This window comes from Bubalus bubalis, chromosome 17 (assembly GCF_019923935.1).
Source record: "Bubalus bubalis isolate 160015118507 breed Murrah chromosome 17, NDDB_SH_1, whole genome shotgun sequence".
Lineage (NCBI taxonomy): Eukaryota > Metazoa > Chordata > Mammalia > Artiodactyla > Bovidae > Bubalus > Bubalus bubalis.
This window is the reverse complement of record NC_059173.1, coordinates 60,674,514-60,687,537: the sequence shown is the minus strand read 5'-3', so window position 1 is coordinate 60,687,537 and position 13,024 is coordinate 60,674,514.

Sequence of the window (13,024 nt, the reverse complement as noted above, 5' to 3'; positions counted from 1 at the left end):
AACTTGCTACTGATGATGCTGCCACAGAGAATACCAATGGCCTTTTAGTTTGCACACTTGGGTATTTTTCCCAAAAGCACAGGTTTCAGTGAGGAATTTTGTGCTGGTTCTACCAGTTATTGATTCCAATTCCCATTTTACCCCTCTGAAAATTGTGGATAATAATAGCATGTTCTTCCCCCAGAGTACTTAGTGGATGGCATGTAAAGGGCTTAGCACATTTCCTTGGATGTGATAAGTACTTGATAAACACTAGCTAATGATACAATACCAATAATAGTCCTTGCGGAATGTGAGTGTTGGCAGTTCTCTCTTTCCTAAATAGATTGGCTTGGATCCCATCATATGATCTATAAAGGCAGGATTAGCAGCCTCAGCAGATTCAAACTTTAAACCAGATTTTGGCTTTTCTTGGTATTCTTTTCCACTGTCATCTGTCCATCAAACAAGGCCAGACCCCAGTGACCCATCTCCCCAAGGCTGTTATATCAAAAATGTGGGCTTGTGTATCATTTATTTGTTAACTCAGAGGCACATTCAGAGAAACCAGTGGTTAATTATTATTGACTAAATGCTCAGAAAGACCCAAAATTTTGTCACTAGACTTCCCCTACCATTTTACCATAATTTCTAACTTGTTTCCTAAAAAAGTAAAGTTTTGAAAGAATACCCACTATCTACAGCTGAGCATATAGGTCTTTTCCTCAAGTCAGAAGTATTCTGCACATATACCTTCTGAACATGTTTCCTTTCTTCTTTTCCTTGGCTCTTCTCCTATTTGCTGAAAGATCTTGATTACCTAAGGATCTATCAACTCTATTTCTGCCTCTCCCTTGCTAATTCCATCATTTTCATAGTTCCTGCATGTGTGCATGCTAAGTCGCTTCAGTCATGCCCTAGTTTTTGCGATCCTGTGGATCACCAGGCTCTTCTGTCCCTGGGATTCTCCAGGCAAGAATACTGGAGAGGGTTGCTGTGCTCTCCTCCAGGTGATCTTTCCAACCCAGGGATCAAACCCACATCTCCTGTGTCTCCTGCATTGGCAGGCAGGTTCTTTACCACTAGCGCCACCTGAGAAGCCCTTCATAGTTCCTGCTCTCACCCAAATGCCTCCACACACTTCATTACCCTGATCTCTTCTGAAAGGCAGCTTCACATTTCAACAGTTTACTCAATTTCTCCGCCTGGATATCTGCTTTACCTTCAAACCCAATCCCTACAGACCCATACCACTTCACTGATATTTCACTAATGAAATTTACTACTTTCCGTTTGTATAATCTTTTATTCTTGTTTGATCTCCCAGATGAGATTGTGAGATCCCTGAAGACAGAGTCTATATTCAGTTCCTCCTATGCCCAGGGCAAAGACTAATAGAGTTTTGCCAAGAAAATGCACTGGTCATAGCAAACACCCTCTTCCAACAACACAAGAGAAGACTCTACACATGGACATCACCAGATGGTCAACATCAAAATCAGATTGATTATATTCTTTGCAGCCAAAGATGGAGAAGCTCTATACAGTCAAACAAAAACAAGACCAGGAGCTGACTGTGGCTCAGATCATGAACTCCTTATTACCAAATTCAGACTTAAATTTAAGAAAGTAGGGAAAACCACTAGACCATTCAGGTATGACCTAAATCAAATCCCTTATGATTATACAGTGGAAATGAGAAACAGATTTAAGGGCCTAGATCTGATAGATAGAGTGCCTGATGAGCTATGGAATGAGGTTCATGACATTTTACAGGAGACAGGGATCAAGACCATCCCCATGGAAAAGAAATGCAAAAAAGCAAAATGGCTGTCTGGGGAGGCCTTACAAATAGCTGTGAAAAGAAGAGAAGTGAAAAGCAAAGGAGAAAAGGAAAGATAGCAAGAAGAGATAAGTGCTATGTTCCAAAGAATAGCAAGAAGAGATAAGAAAGCCTTCTTCAGCGATCAATGCAAAGAAATAGAGGAAAACAACAGAATGGGAAAGACTAGAGATCTCTTCAAGAAAATCAGAGATACCAAGGGAACATTTCAGGCAAAGATGGGCTCGATAAAGGACAGAAATGGTATGGACCTAACAGAAGCAGAAGATATTAAGAAGAGGTGGCAAGAATACACAGAAGAACTGTACAAAAAAGATCTTCATGACCCAGATAATCATGATGGTGTGATCACTCACCTAGAGCCAGACGTCCTGGAATGTGTAGTCAAGTGGGCCTTAGAAAGCATCTCTACGAACAAAGCTAGTGGAGGTGATGGAATTCCAGTTGAGCTATTTCAAATCCTCAAAGATGATGCTGTGAAAGTGCTGCACTCAAGATGCCAGCAAATTTGGAAAAGTCAGCAGTGGCCACAGGACTGGAAAAGGTCACTTTTCATTCCAATCCCAAAGAAAGGCAATGCCAAAGAATGCTCAAACTACCGCACAATTGCACTCATCTTACATGCTAGTAAAGTAATGCTCAAAATTCTCCAAGCCAGGCTTCAGCAATACATGAACCGTGAACTTCCTGATGTTCAAGCTGGTTTTAGAAAAGGCAGAGGAACCAGAGATCAAATTGCCAACATCCGCTGGATCATGGAAAAAGCAAGAGAGTTCCAGAAAAACATCTATTTCTGCTTTATTGACTATTTCAAAGCCTTTGACTGTGTGGATCACAATCAACTGTGGAAAATTCTGAAAGAGATGGGAATACCAGACCACCTGACCTGCCTCTTGAGAAATCTGTATGCAGGTCAGGAAGCAACAGTTAGAACTGAACATGGAACAACAGACTGGTTCCAAATAGGAAAAGGAGTACGTCAAGGCTGCATATTGTCACTCTGCTTATTTAACTTATATGCAGAGTACATCATGAGAAACGCTGGGCTGGAAGAAACACAAGCTGGAATCAAGATTGCTGGGAGAAATATCGATAACCTCAGATATGCAGATGACACCACCCTTATGGCAGAAAGTGAAGAGGAACTAAAAAGCCTCTTGATGAAAGTGAAAGTGGAGAGTGAAAAAGTTGGCTTAAAGCTCAACATTCAGAAAACGAAGATCATGGCATCTGGTCTCATCACTTCATGGGAAATAGATGGGGAAACAGTGGAAACATTGTCAGACTTTATTTTTCTGGGCTCCAAAATCACTGCAGATGGGACTGCAGCCATGAAATTAAAAGACGCTTACTCCTTGGAAGGAAAGTTATGACCAACCTAGATAGCATATTCAAAAGCAGAGACATTACTTTGCCAACAAAGGTTCATCTAGTCAAGGCTATGGTTTTTCCTGTGGTCATGTATGGATGTGAGAGTTGGACTGTGAAGAAGGCTGAGTGCCGAAGAATTGATGCTTTTGAACTGTGGTGTTGGAGAAGACTCTTGAGAGTCCCTTGGACTGCAAGGAGATCCAACCAGTCCATTCTGAAGGAGGTCAGCCCTGGGATTTCTTTGGAAGGAATGATGCTAAAGCTGAAACTCCAGTACTTTGGCCACCTCATGTGAAGAGTTGACTCATTGGAAAAAACTCTGATGCTGGGAGGGATTGGGGGCAGGAGGAGAAGGGGACGACAGAGGATGAGATGGCTACATGGCATCACTGACTCGATGGACATGAGTCTGAGTGAACTCCAGGAGTTGGTGATGGACAGGGAGGCCTGTCGTGCTGCGATTCATGGGGTCGCAAAGAGTCAGACACGACTGAGTGACTGAAGTGAACTGAACTGATGCCCTTAACAAGTTTATCGTCACATCCTGTATAGAGTAAGTGCTTGATATCTATTCAATGATGGGCTGAATGACTGATAGTTATAATAGCAAATGATGTGAATGTTGCACATAAAAATCTCACTAATACTTGTTCTTTTCTGAATCTTTTAAAAACTTAACCCCAAATTAACAGGTAAATGAGGGACTAAAAAAAAAACAAACATTTTCATTGACTAAAAAAGACAAAGAAAAACTAGATTACACAAGGTACCCTTGCAGACTAACATGAAAAGAAATATATCAATAATATAGAAAGATGCAAATAAGCCATTTATAGACTCACAAAGGTAAATGTTAAGTAAGATTTGAGAAATGCCAAATTTCACTTAAGTAACCACACAAATATTAATTAAAACAGGGAGGTACCAACTTATAGGTATCATCATCATAAAACTGAAAAGTTGGATAATATCTAAAGTCATTAACAGTGTGGGTTAGAAACCATAACACAATACTGATAGAAGTATAATTATTGGATGGCCATTGTGGAATGCAAACTGATAATTTCTAGTAAACATGATTATGCAAATACATTCTGACCTACTGATTCCATTGCTGGGTTTTAATCCAAAGAAATTTTTCTACAGATCCAAAAGGTGATATTTGAAGGTGTTCCTCTCAGTGTTGTTTATAATATCAGAGAAATAGAGGCAGCAGTAAAAGTAATGACTCTATGGCAGTATAGAAAAGCCTTAAAAAGTTGAGTGAAAATTGAACAACATATGTAATATAGTGCTATTTTTATACTTGAACACAAAAAAAATCTGTGTTTTTTTCAAACAAAAATATATATATACACAAAGATAGAGTCAGCTCATTAGCATAAGTGCCATTGGCTAGCAGGAATGTAACTGGGAAAAAAATTCATGAAGACGCATCAAAAGCCTTAAAGGATCATTTTCTCCTATGAATCCTACTTCTAGGAATTTCTCCTAAAAAAAAAAAAAGGAAAACAACATTATACCCATGAAGATGAAAAGCAGTTTTTCCTTAAGGCAAAAATTGGAGTGTCTAGTAACAGAAAAATAGTTTAAAAACTGTAGTACAGCCATATTGTTAAATACATACTGCTGCTGCTGCTGCTAAGTCGCTTCAGTCGTGTCCGACTCTGTGTGGCCCCAGAGACAGCAGCCCACCAGGCTCCCCCGTCCCTGGGATTCTCCAGGCAAGAACACTGGAGTGGGTTGCCATTTCCTTCTCCAATGCATTAAAGTGAAAAGTGAAAGTGAAGTCGCTCAGTCGTGTCCGACTCCTAGCGATCCCATGGACTGCAGCCGACCAGGCTCCTCTGCCCATGGGATTTTCCAGGCAAGAGTACTGGAGTAGGGTGCCATTGTCTCCTCCGAAATACATACTACAATCATGTTTTCAGAGAATATTTAATGACTTGGGAAAATATATTCCTTCTAAAAAAGGAAGCATGATATAAAACAGAGATCCTTCCTGTTTAAAAGAAGTATATAGATGTGCAGAAAATAGGGGAAAAATATTTCATTTAAAAGGTTACATTATGAGAGATTTTAATTTCCCAAATTGTATGTGATGAATTGTGTTCTTCTTCTTACCAGAATTACATGTGTATACAGATTTAGATGATGTCACCTGGTCCCATCACTTCATGGCAAATAGATGGGGAAACAATGGAAACAGTGACAGACTTTATGTTTTTGGGCTCCAAAATCACTGCAGATGGTGACTGCAGCCATGAAATTAAAAGGTGCTTGCTCCTTGGAAGAAAAGTTATGACTAACCTAGACAGCATATTCAAAAGCAGAGACATTACTTTGCCAACAAAGGTTCGTCTAGTCAAGGCTATGGTTTTTCCTGTGGTCATGTATGGATGTGAGAGTTGGACTGTGAAGAAGGCTGAGCACCAAAGAATTGATGCTTTTGAACTGTGGTGTTGGAGAAGACTCTTGAGAGTCCCTTGGACAGTGAGGAGATCCAACCAGTCTATCCTAAAGGAAATCAGTCCTGAGTATTCATTGGAAGGACTGATGATGAAGCTGAAACTCCAATACTTTGGCCACCTGATGTGAGAACTGACTCATTTGAAAAGACCCAGATGCTGGGAAAGATTGAATGCGGAAGAAGAAGGGGACAACAGAGGATGAGATGGTTGGATGGTGTCACTGACTCAATGCACATGAGTTTGAGTAAATTCCGGGAGTTAGTGATGAACAGGGAAGCCTGGCGTTCTGCAGTCCATGGGTTCTCAAAGAGTCAGACATGTCTAAACTGAACTGAACTGAACTGAGCAGACTTAGATATGGTTATAGTTATAACTTTCCCAGGTTGAATACTTTTTCATGTAAGATTCACTGTACCTCTTATTTAAAGTGCTATAACTAAGTAATCTATCAGATGAACCATCAGCTGAAGTCATTCAGCTAGTATTAGCTTTACTGAATATTTATAGATTGGAAAATGGTATTTAATTAACTTGAAAGGGATGTATTTTGCTATCTAAGTTTTATCTTTTCCACATCTCTGAATGTGGAAAAAATCACAGGGTTACACATAGAAGCCAGTCTTGACTACCACATGCTTAGCTGGGGACTCCACAAAATAACCCTCTAAATAAGGCCTGTATTATTTCAACTGCAATCCAGCTCACCTCTCTTTGCTTAGAGTGGGATCAAGATGCTCCCTAGGCATCTAAAAGACAGGAACAAGAAGGAGTATATTATCAGATTCCTTATTTTCATCCTTTCCAGTATTTTATCAGGGGAAAAATGCATACTTGGTTAGTTTCAGGGAAAAAAAGAAACTTTACTAAGAAAGAGTTAAAATAGCATCTCAGTTCTCAGAGTCAGGATCCAGTGTATTCTCTACCTTGGTTCCCTAGCTGATGTGCACTTAGAGAGCTTTTGTAAACTAGTTGCTATTGTGTTTAATTGAAAAACTAACACACGATGATTGAATTCATGCTCAAGATGGTGCAGTAACTTCAGTCTTTGACTACCCCATTAGTTGCAAACCCATGGCAATGGTAGATAAGAAAAGAAAACCTCATAGGGCTTTGTCTATATAAATAATTTGGTTAAGGATATATTGATATTCATAAGGCCACATAAAATAGAGGGAATTATTGATGGAGCTTTAGAATGATGGATAGAGAAAAGGTACTTACATACATGTTTATTGCCAAGCAGTAAATGTGAATACTCTTTCTTTATACTATGCAGGCACCATTCCTTCCTGTATATGACCAGAAACTACCTCTTCATGTTCTTTATTCTTAAATATGCTCTTTCTGGCTGATTTCATATCTCCCATGATAGGAAAAACATAGCTTTTTGGAATCTGATTATTTTCATGAAACAATTGATTTTCTTGCTCTACAGTGTCCTAATGTGTGTGCATGTCAGTCACTCAGTCATGTCTTACTCTTTGCAACCCCATGGACTGCAGCACACCAGGCCTCCCTGTCCATCACCAACTCCTGGAGTTTACTCAAACTCATGTCCGTTGAGTCAGTGATGCCATCCAAACATCTCATTCTCTGTCGTCCCCTTCTCCTCCCGCCTTCAATCTTTCCCAGATCAGGGTCTTTTCAAATGAGCAGTTCTTCACATCAGGTGGCCAAAATATTGGAGTTTCAGCTTCAGCATCAGTCCTTCCAATGAATATTCAGGACTGGTTTCCTTTAGGATGGACTTATTGGATCTCCTCCCTGTCCAAGGGACTCACAAGAGTCTTCTCCAACACCACAGTTCAAAAGCATCAATTCTTCGGCGCTCAGCTTTCTTTATAGTCCAACTCTCACATCCATACATGACTATAGGAAAAACCAAAGCTTTGATTAGATGGACTTTGTTGGCAAAGTAATGTCTCTGCTTTTGAATATGCTGTTTAGGTTAGTCATAACTTTTCTTCCAAAAAGCAAGCATCTTTTAATTTCATGGCTGCAGTCACCATCTGCAGTGATTTTGGAGCCCAAAAACATAAAGTCTGTCACTGTTTCCATTGTTTCCCCATCTATTTGCCATGAAGTGATGGGACCAGGTGACATGATCTTAGTTTTCTGAATGTTGAGTTTTAAGCCAACTTCTTCACTCTCCTCTTTCATTTTCATCAAGAGGCTCTTTAGTTCTTCTTCACTTTCTGCCATAAGGGTGGTGTCATCTGCATATCTGAGGTTATTGATATTTCTCCTGGCAATCTTGATTCCAGCTTGTGCTTTATCCAGTCCAGCGTTTCTCATGATGTACTCTGCATATAAGTTAAATAAGCAAGGTGACAATATACAGCCTTGACATACTCCTTTCCCTATTTGGAACCAGTCTGTTGTTCCATATCCAGTTCTAACTGTTGCTTCTTGACCTGCACACAGATTTCTCAGGAGGCAGGGCAGGTGGTCTGGTAGTCCCATCTCTTGAAGAATTTTCCACAGTTTGTTGTAATTCACACAGTCAAAGGCTTTGGCATAGTCAATAAGCAGATGTTTTTCTGGAACTCTCGCTTTTTCGATGATCTAGTGGATATTGGCAATTTGATCTCTGGTTCCTGTGCATTTTCTAAAACCAGCTTGAACATCTGGAAGTTCACGGTTCATGTATTACTGAAGCCTGGCTTGGAGAATTTTGAGCTTTACTTTACTAGCATGTGAGATGAGTGCAATTGTGTGGTAATTTGAACATTCTTTGACATTGCCTTTGTTAGGGATTGGAATGAAAACTGACTTTTTCCAGTCCTGTGGCCACTGCTGAGTTTTCCAAATTTGCTGGCATGTTGAGTGCAGCACTTTCACAGTATCATCTTTTAGGATTTGAAATAGCTCAACTGGAATTCCATCACCTCCTCTAGCTTTGTTCATAGTAATACTTCCTAAGGCCCATTTGACTTTGCACTTCAGGATGTCTAGCTCTAGGTGAGTGATCACACCACTGTGGTTATCTGGGTCGTGAAGAACTTTTTTGTATAGTTCTTCTGTGTATTCTTACCACCTTTTCTTAATATATTCTGCTTCCAGTAGGTCTATACCATTTCTGTCCTTTATTGTGCCCATCTTTGCATGAAATCTTCCCTTGGTATCTATAATTGTATTGAAACAATCTCTAGTCTTTCCCATTCTATTGTTTTCCTCTATTTCTTTGCATTGATCACTGAGGAAGGCTTTCTTATCTCCCCTTGCTATTCTTTGGAACTCTGCATTCAAATGGGTGTATCTTTCCTTTTCTCTTTTGCCTTTAGTACCTCTTCTTTTCTCAGCTATTTGTAAGGCCTCCTCAGACAACCATTTTGAATTTCTTTTTCTTGGGGGTGGTCTTGATCACTGCCTCCTGTACAATGTCACAAACCTCCATCCATAGTTCTTCAGGCACTCTGTCTTATTGGATCTAATCCCTTGAATCTATTTGTCACTTCCACTGTATAATTGTTAAGAGTTTTGATTTAGGTCATACCTGAATGGTCTAATGGTTTCCCTACTTTCTTCGATTTAAGTCTGAATTTGGCAATAAGGAGTTCATGGTCTGAGCCACAGTCAGCTCCCGGTCTTGTTTTTGCTGACTATATAGAGCTTCTCCATCATTGGCTGCAAAGAATATAATCAATCTGATTTCGGTGTTGGCCATCTGCTGATGTCCATGTGTAGAGTCTTCTCTTGTGTTGTTGGAAGCGGGTGTTTGCTATGATCAGTACGGTCTCTTGGCAAAACTCTATTAGCCTTTGCCCCACTTTGTTTGTACTCCAAGGTCAAATTTGCCTGTTACTCCAGGTATCTCTTGACTTCCTACTTTTTCATTTCAGTTCCCTATAATGAAAAGGACATCTTTTTTAGGTGTTAGTTCTAGAATGTCTTGTAGGTCTTCATAGAACCATTCAACTTCAGCTTCTTCAGCATTACTGGTCGGGGCATAGACTTGGATTACTGTGATATTGAATGGTTTGCCTTGGAAATGAACTAACCTTCTTATCAAACTGATTAGTGGCTAATATGTGGTTCACAGGAAAACAGTAGCACAGGATTAGAAGGATCTTGTATCCTAAGGTTAGAAAATAGGAATTGCTGGGAACTTGAAATATTCTAAACAAACTCCAGACTTCAGCAAGAATCATCAGTTCTTGCAGTAATCAGGGCTGCTGATTTATGCTACTTTTATGCTACTTCTTATAGTAGCTCAGAATCTATTTTTCTTTGTAAAATTTAAATTTTTTCAATCTTCATGAAAGGACATTTCTATGATATCTGTTGTCCCAACATGATGCTGATCTGCGTTGGATTTTAAGACACTCTAGTCAACTGCCTATTTCGTTTCACCAATCTTACAGATAGGCGAATGGTACCTAGTCAGCCTATAAATTTCTTGTAGCTGTTGGTCTAGGTTAACCTGGAAATGGCTTGAAAGTTTGTAAAGTTTCAGTCTGTGTTTCAACTAACAACATTTTCTCTGTGTTTTTAAAAAATAACAACTATAAAATTAAGTTGCTTCTTGCTCAAGTTACAGGTTAATATTTTTATTAGTGTGTAATGTTTAAATGTTTATCCAAGATCAATATGCAAATAACCATTTTCAAAATCTTTTCATTTTCTTTTTATTTCTCAAAAATAAAGAATCGAAGAAAAGTGGATACACACACACACACACACACTGCTCAGCCTGCACACCTCTTGAAAAGAATTGCCTGGATCCTCTGTCCATTCTCTTTCTTTATCCAAATCACTTCATTCTCTTTGTCTTTTGGAGGGTCCTTTGAGCCCACCATTCTCAAAAAGGCTCAGAAAAGGCTCTGACACATTTGTTTACATTAAGGTGTAACTGACTTATTGCTTTAATGCGCAAGTATCATGAATCACTTTTTTGTAGTGGTTTAGTCACTGTTGTGTCTGACTCTTTGCGACCCCATGGACTGTAGCCACCAGGCTCCTCTGTCCATTGGGACAATATTCTTGTTTCTCCAAACAAGAATGTTGGAGTGGATTGCCATTTTTTCCTCCATGATATCTTCCCAGCCCAGGGATTGAACCTGAGTCTCCTGCATTGCAGGCAGATTCTTTACCAAAGTAACCCTGACATCATAATATGCAAATTACTGTTCAGTCTACCTACTTGTCAGAACGGACATGACAAAAAAAGCCTAGACTACTTGAAATCTCTTTTTAAAATGAGCAGAAATTTGATCTATTGGAACTTAGACCTGTGAATAGGCAGCATGTGTTAATAAAACGGAAGACAATATTGAGATGTTATCTTCAATAATTCAACATGCATGTTAAGTATCCACATGCATATAAGAGTGATGAGAGATACACTTATCAAAGTAAATATACATTTAAATGTTACCCTGTTGGCCTTATTACTTTATTCAATTACTCTGCCATTTTTACAGATTGAACAATGGAGTTGAAGGAAAACATAGCCTTAAGATGGTAAAGGGAATTCCCTGGTGATCCAATGGTTAGGACTCTGCAGTTTCACTGTCCCATGCAGAACAGCCAAAAATAAAATGAAATAACTAAAATGGTGAAAAAAAAATCAGAAGTGTAGCTGGAACTCCTTAAGGAAAGCTATTTTGTGACTTGTGCAGTTTGAAATGGCAGCAATTAGTTTCTTAGTGGGACTAATCACTTGCACATAGAGAAAACATCATTTTAGATACAGAATCAGCCTTTGGTTTGATCAGCAAATTCCTAATTTGAAGAAAGAAAAATAGCTTCAGAGCCTGAGTGGGCCAGAGTAGTGAACCATGAATGTAAAATGCTGAGCCTTTGATTGAGAATACAAATAATTATCATCTTATACCACATAGTGTTTCTCCTTTGTTTCTCTCTCTTGCCCTGTGTCTGCAGGGTATTTTATGCACTTTAACTGTGGGGTGGCAGACAAGCAAGGGCGGGGCCCTGATCCTTGATTATCTCTGATAACAGGGAATTCTGAATACCTTATTAAATGCAGATTCCCCTTGTTAGAGAGGTAAGAAAACCATAGATGTCAGCTGTGGACAGAATATAGTAACATTTGGGAGATTCTAAGACACCTTGTTTCTTGTTTTTTTTTTTTGCTTGTTTTTGTCCACTTTTACTAATTGTTTTATAAAGCAAATTTTATATATATATATATATATAATTTATTTTTTGAAAAGGTACATAATGTGGATTATTTTTTTAAATCAACCATAATCCCGTTACACTGAGATACTGATTGTATGTTGAAGATGTAATGTCTAATCTGCATAGTGTGTTAAAGCTTTTCTTTAGGAAATCAAGCCTCTGTTCTTTAGCTTGCTTATGATAGGAAAAAATAAAAAGAAATATCCTTAATGTCCAGCTGTAAGGAATCCAGTAATGAGAAATGTTGTTATGTGTAAGTACCTATGTGTTTATATGTCCAGGGTATATTTAAATGGTATCAGGCTATACATATTGTAAGATCTCTTGTTTCTGATTCCTTTTTTTCTAAAATGACAAGTACCTGTATGTTCAAAAACTAAATATGGACATATTCAGTTTTAGGTAATAGGGTTTTCATGCCAAAATTACCATTCAGATTATGCCATCTTTTTTTTTTTCCAGACTTTTTATTATGGAATCAATTTTAAGTAATTCTATTCCTTTCCAGTGATATAAAGCACTGTTATCTCAGTTTCGTTTACGTATTCATTTATTTTTGGCTGTGCTGGGTCTCCATTACTGCACGCGGGCTTTCTTGTTTCGGAGAGCAAGGGGCTGCTCTGTGGTTGCAGCACCAGGGCTTCTCTTATTGTAGAGGATGGACTCTATGGCGTGCGAACTTCCGTGGGTGCATCTTGTGGGCCCTGGAGCATGGGCTCAGTAGTGGTGGCACACGAGCTCAGTTGCTCCCTGGCATGTGGACTCTTCCTGGACCAAGGATGGAACCCATGTCCCCTGCATTGGTAGGTGGATTCTTAATCACTGGACCTCCAGGGAAGTCCTCAGGTGCTTAGTAAAAGAAAAAGGTATATTTTGGCTAAGCGTTTTTTCTGAGAGTCGAAACATTGAGATTTGATGGAGTGACATTTTGGACTTTAGAAAAATGTATTCCATTTAAACTTGAAGAAACTCTGCCTGAATATACAGATATACAGACTAATATGGACCTTGAGAGCTTGTTTGGAGGTTCTAGCTGGGGAGGGTAGCTACTCGTATACCCTTCACCGAAGACGGGTCCTCCTCTATCAGGGATGGTCCTCTTCTTCAACCGAGCGTGCAGCTTCGGGAGGGATGCACATGGAGCGATGAGGGAGGAAGGGGACACCCGCCTAGCCAGCCAGATCAGCTGAATCAACCCTGGCGATCAAGGGGGTGA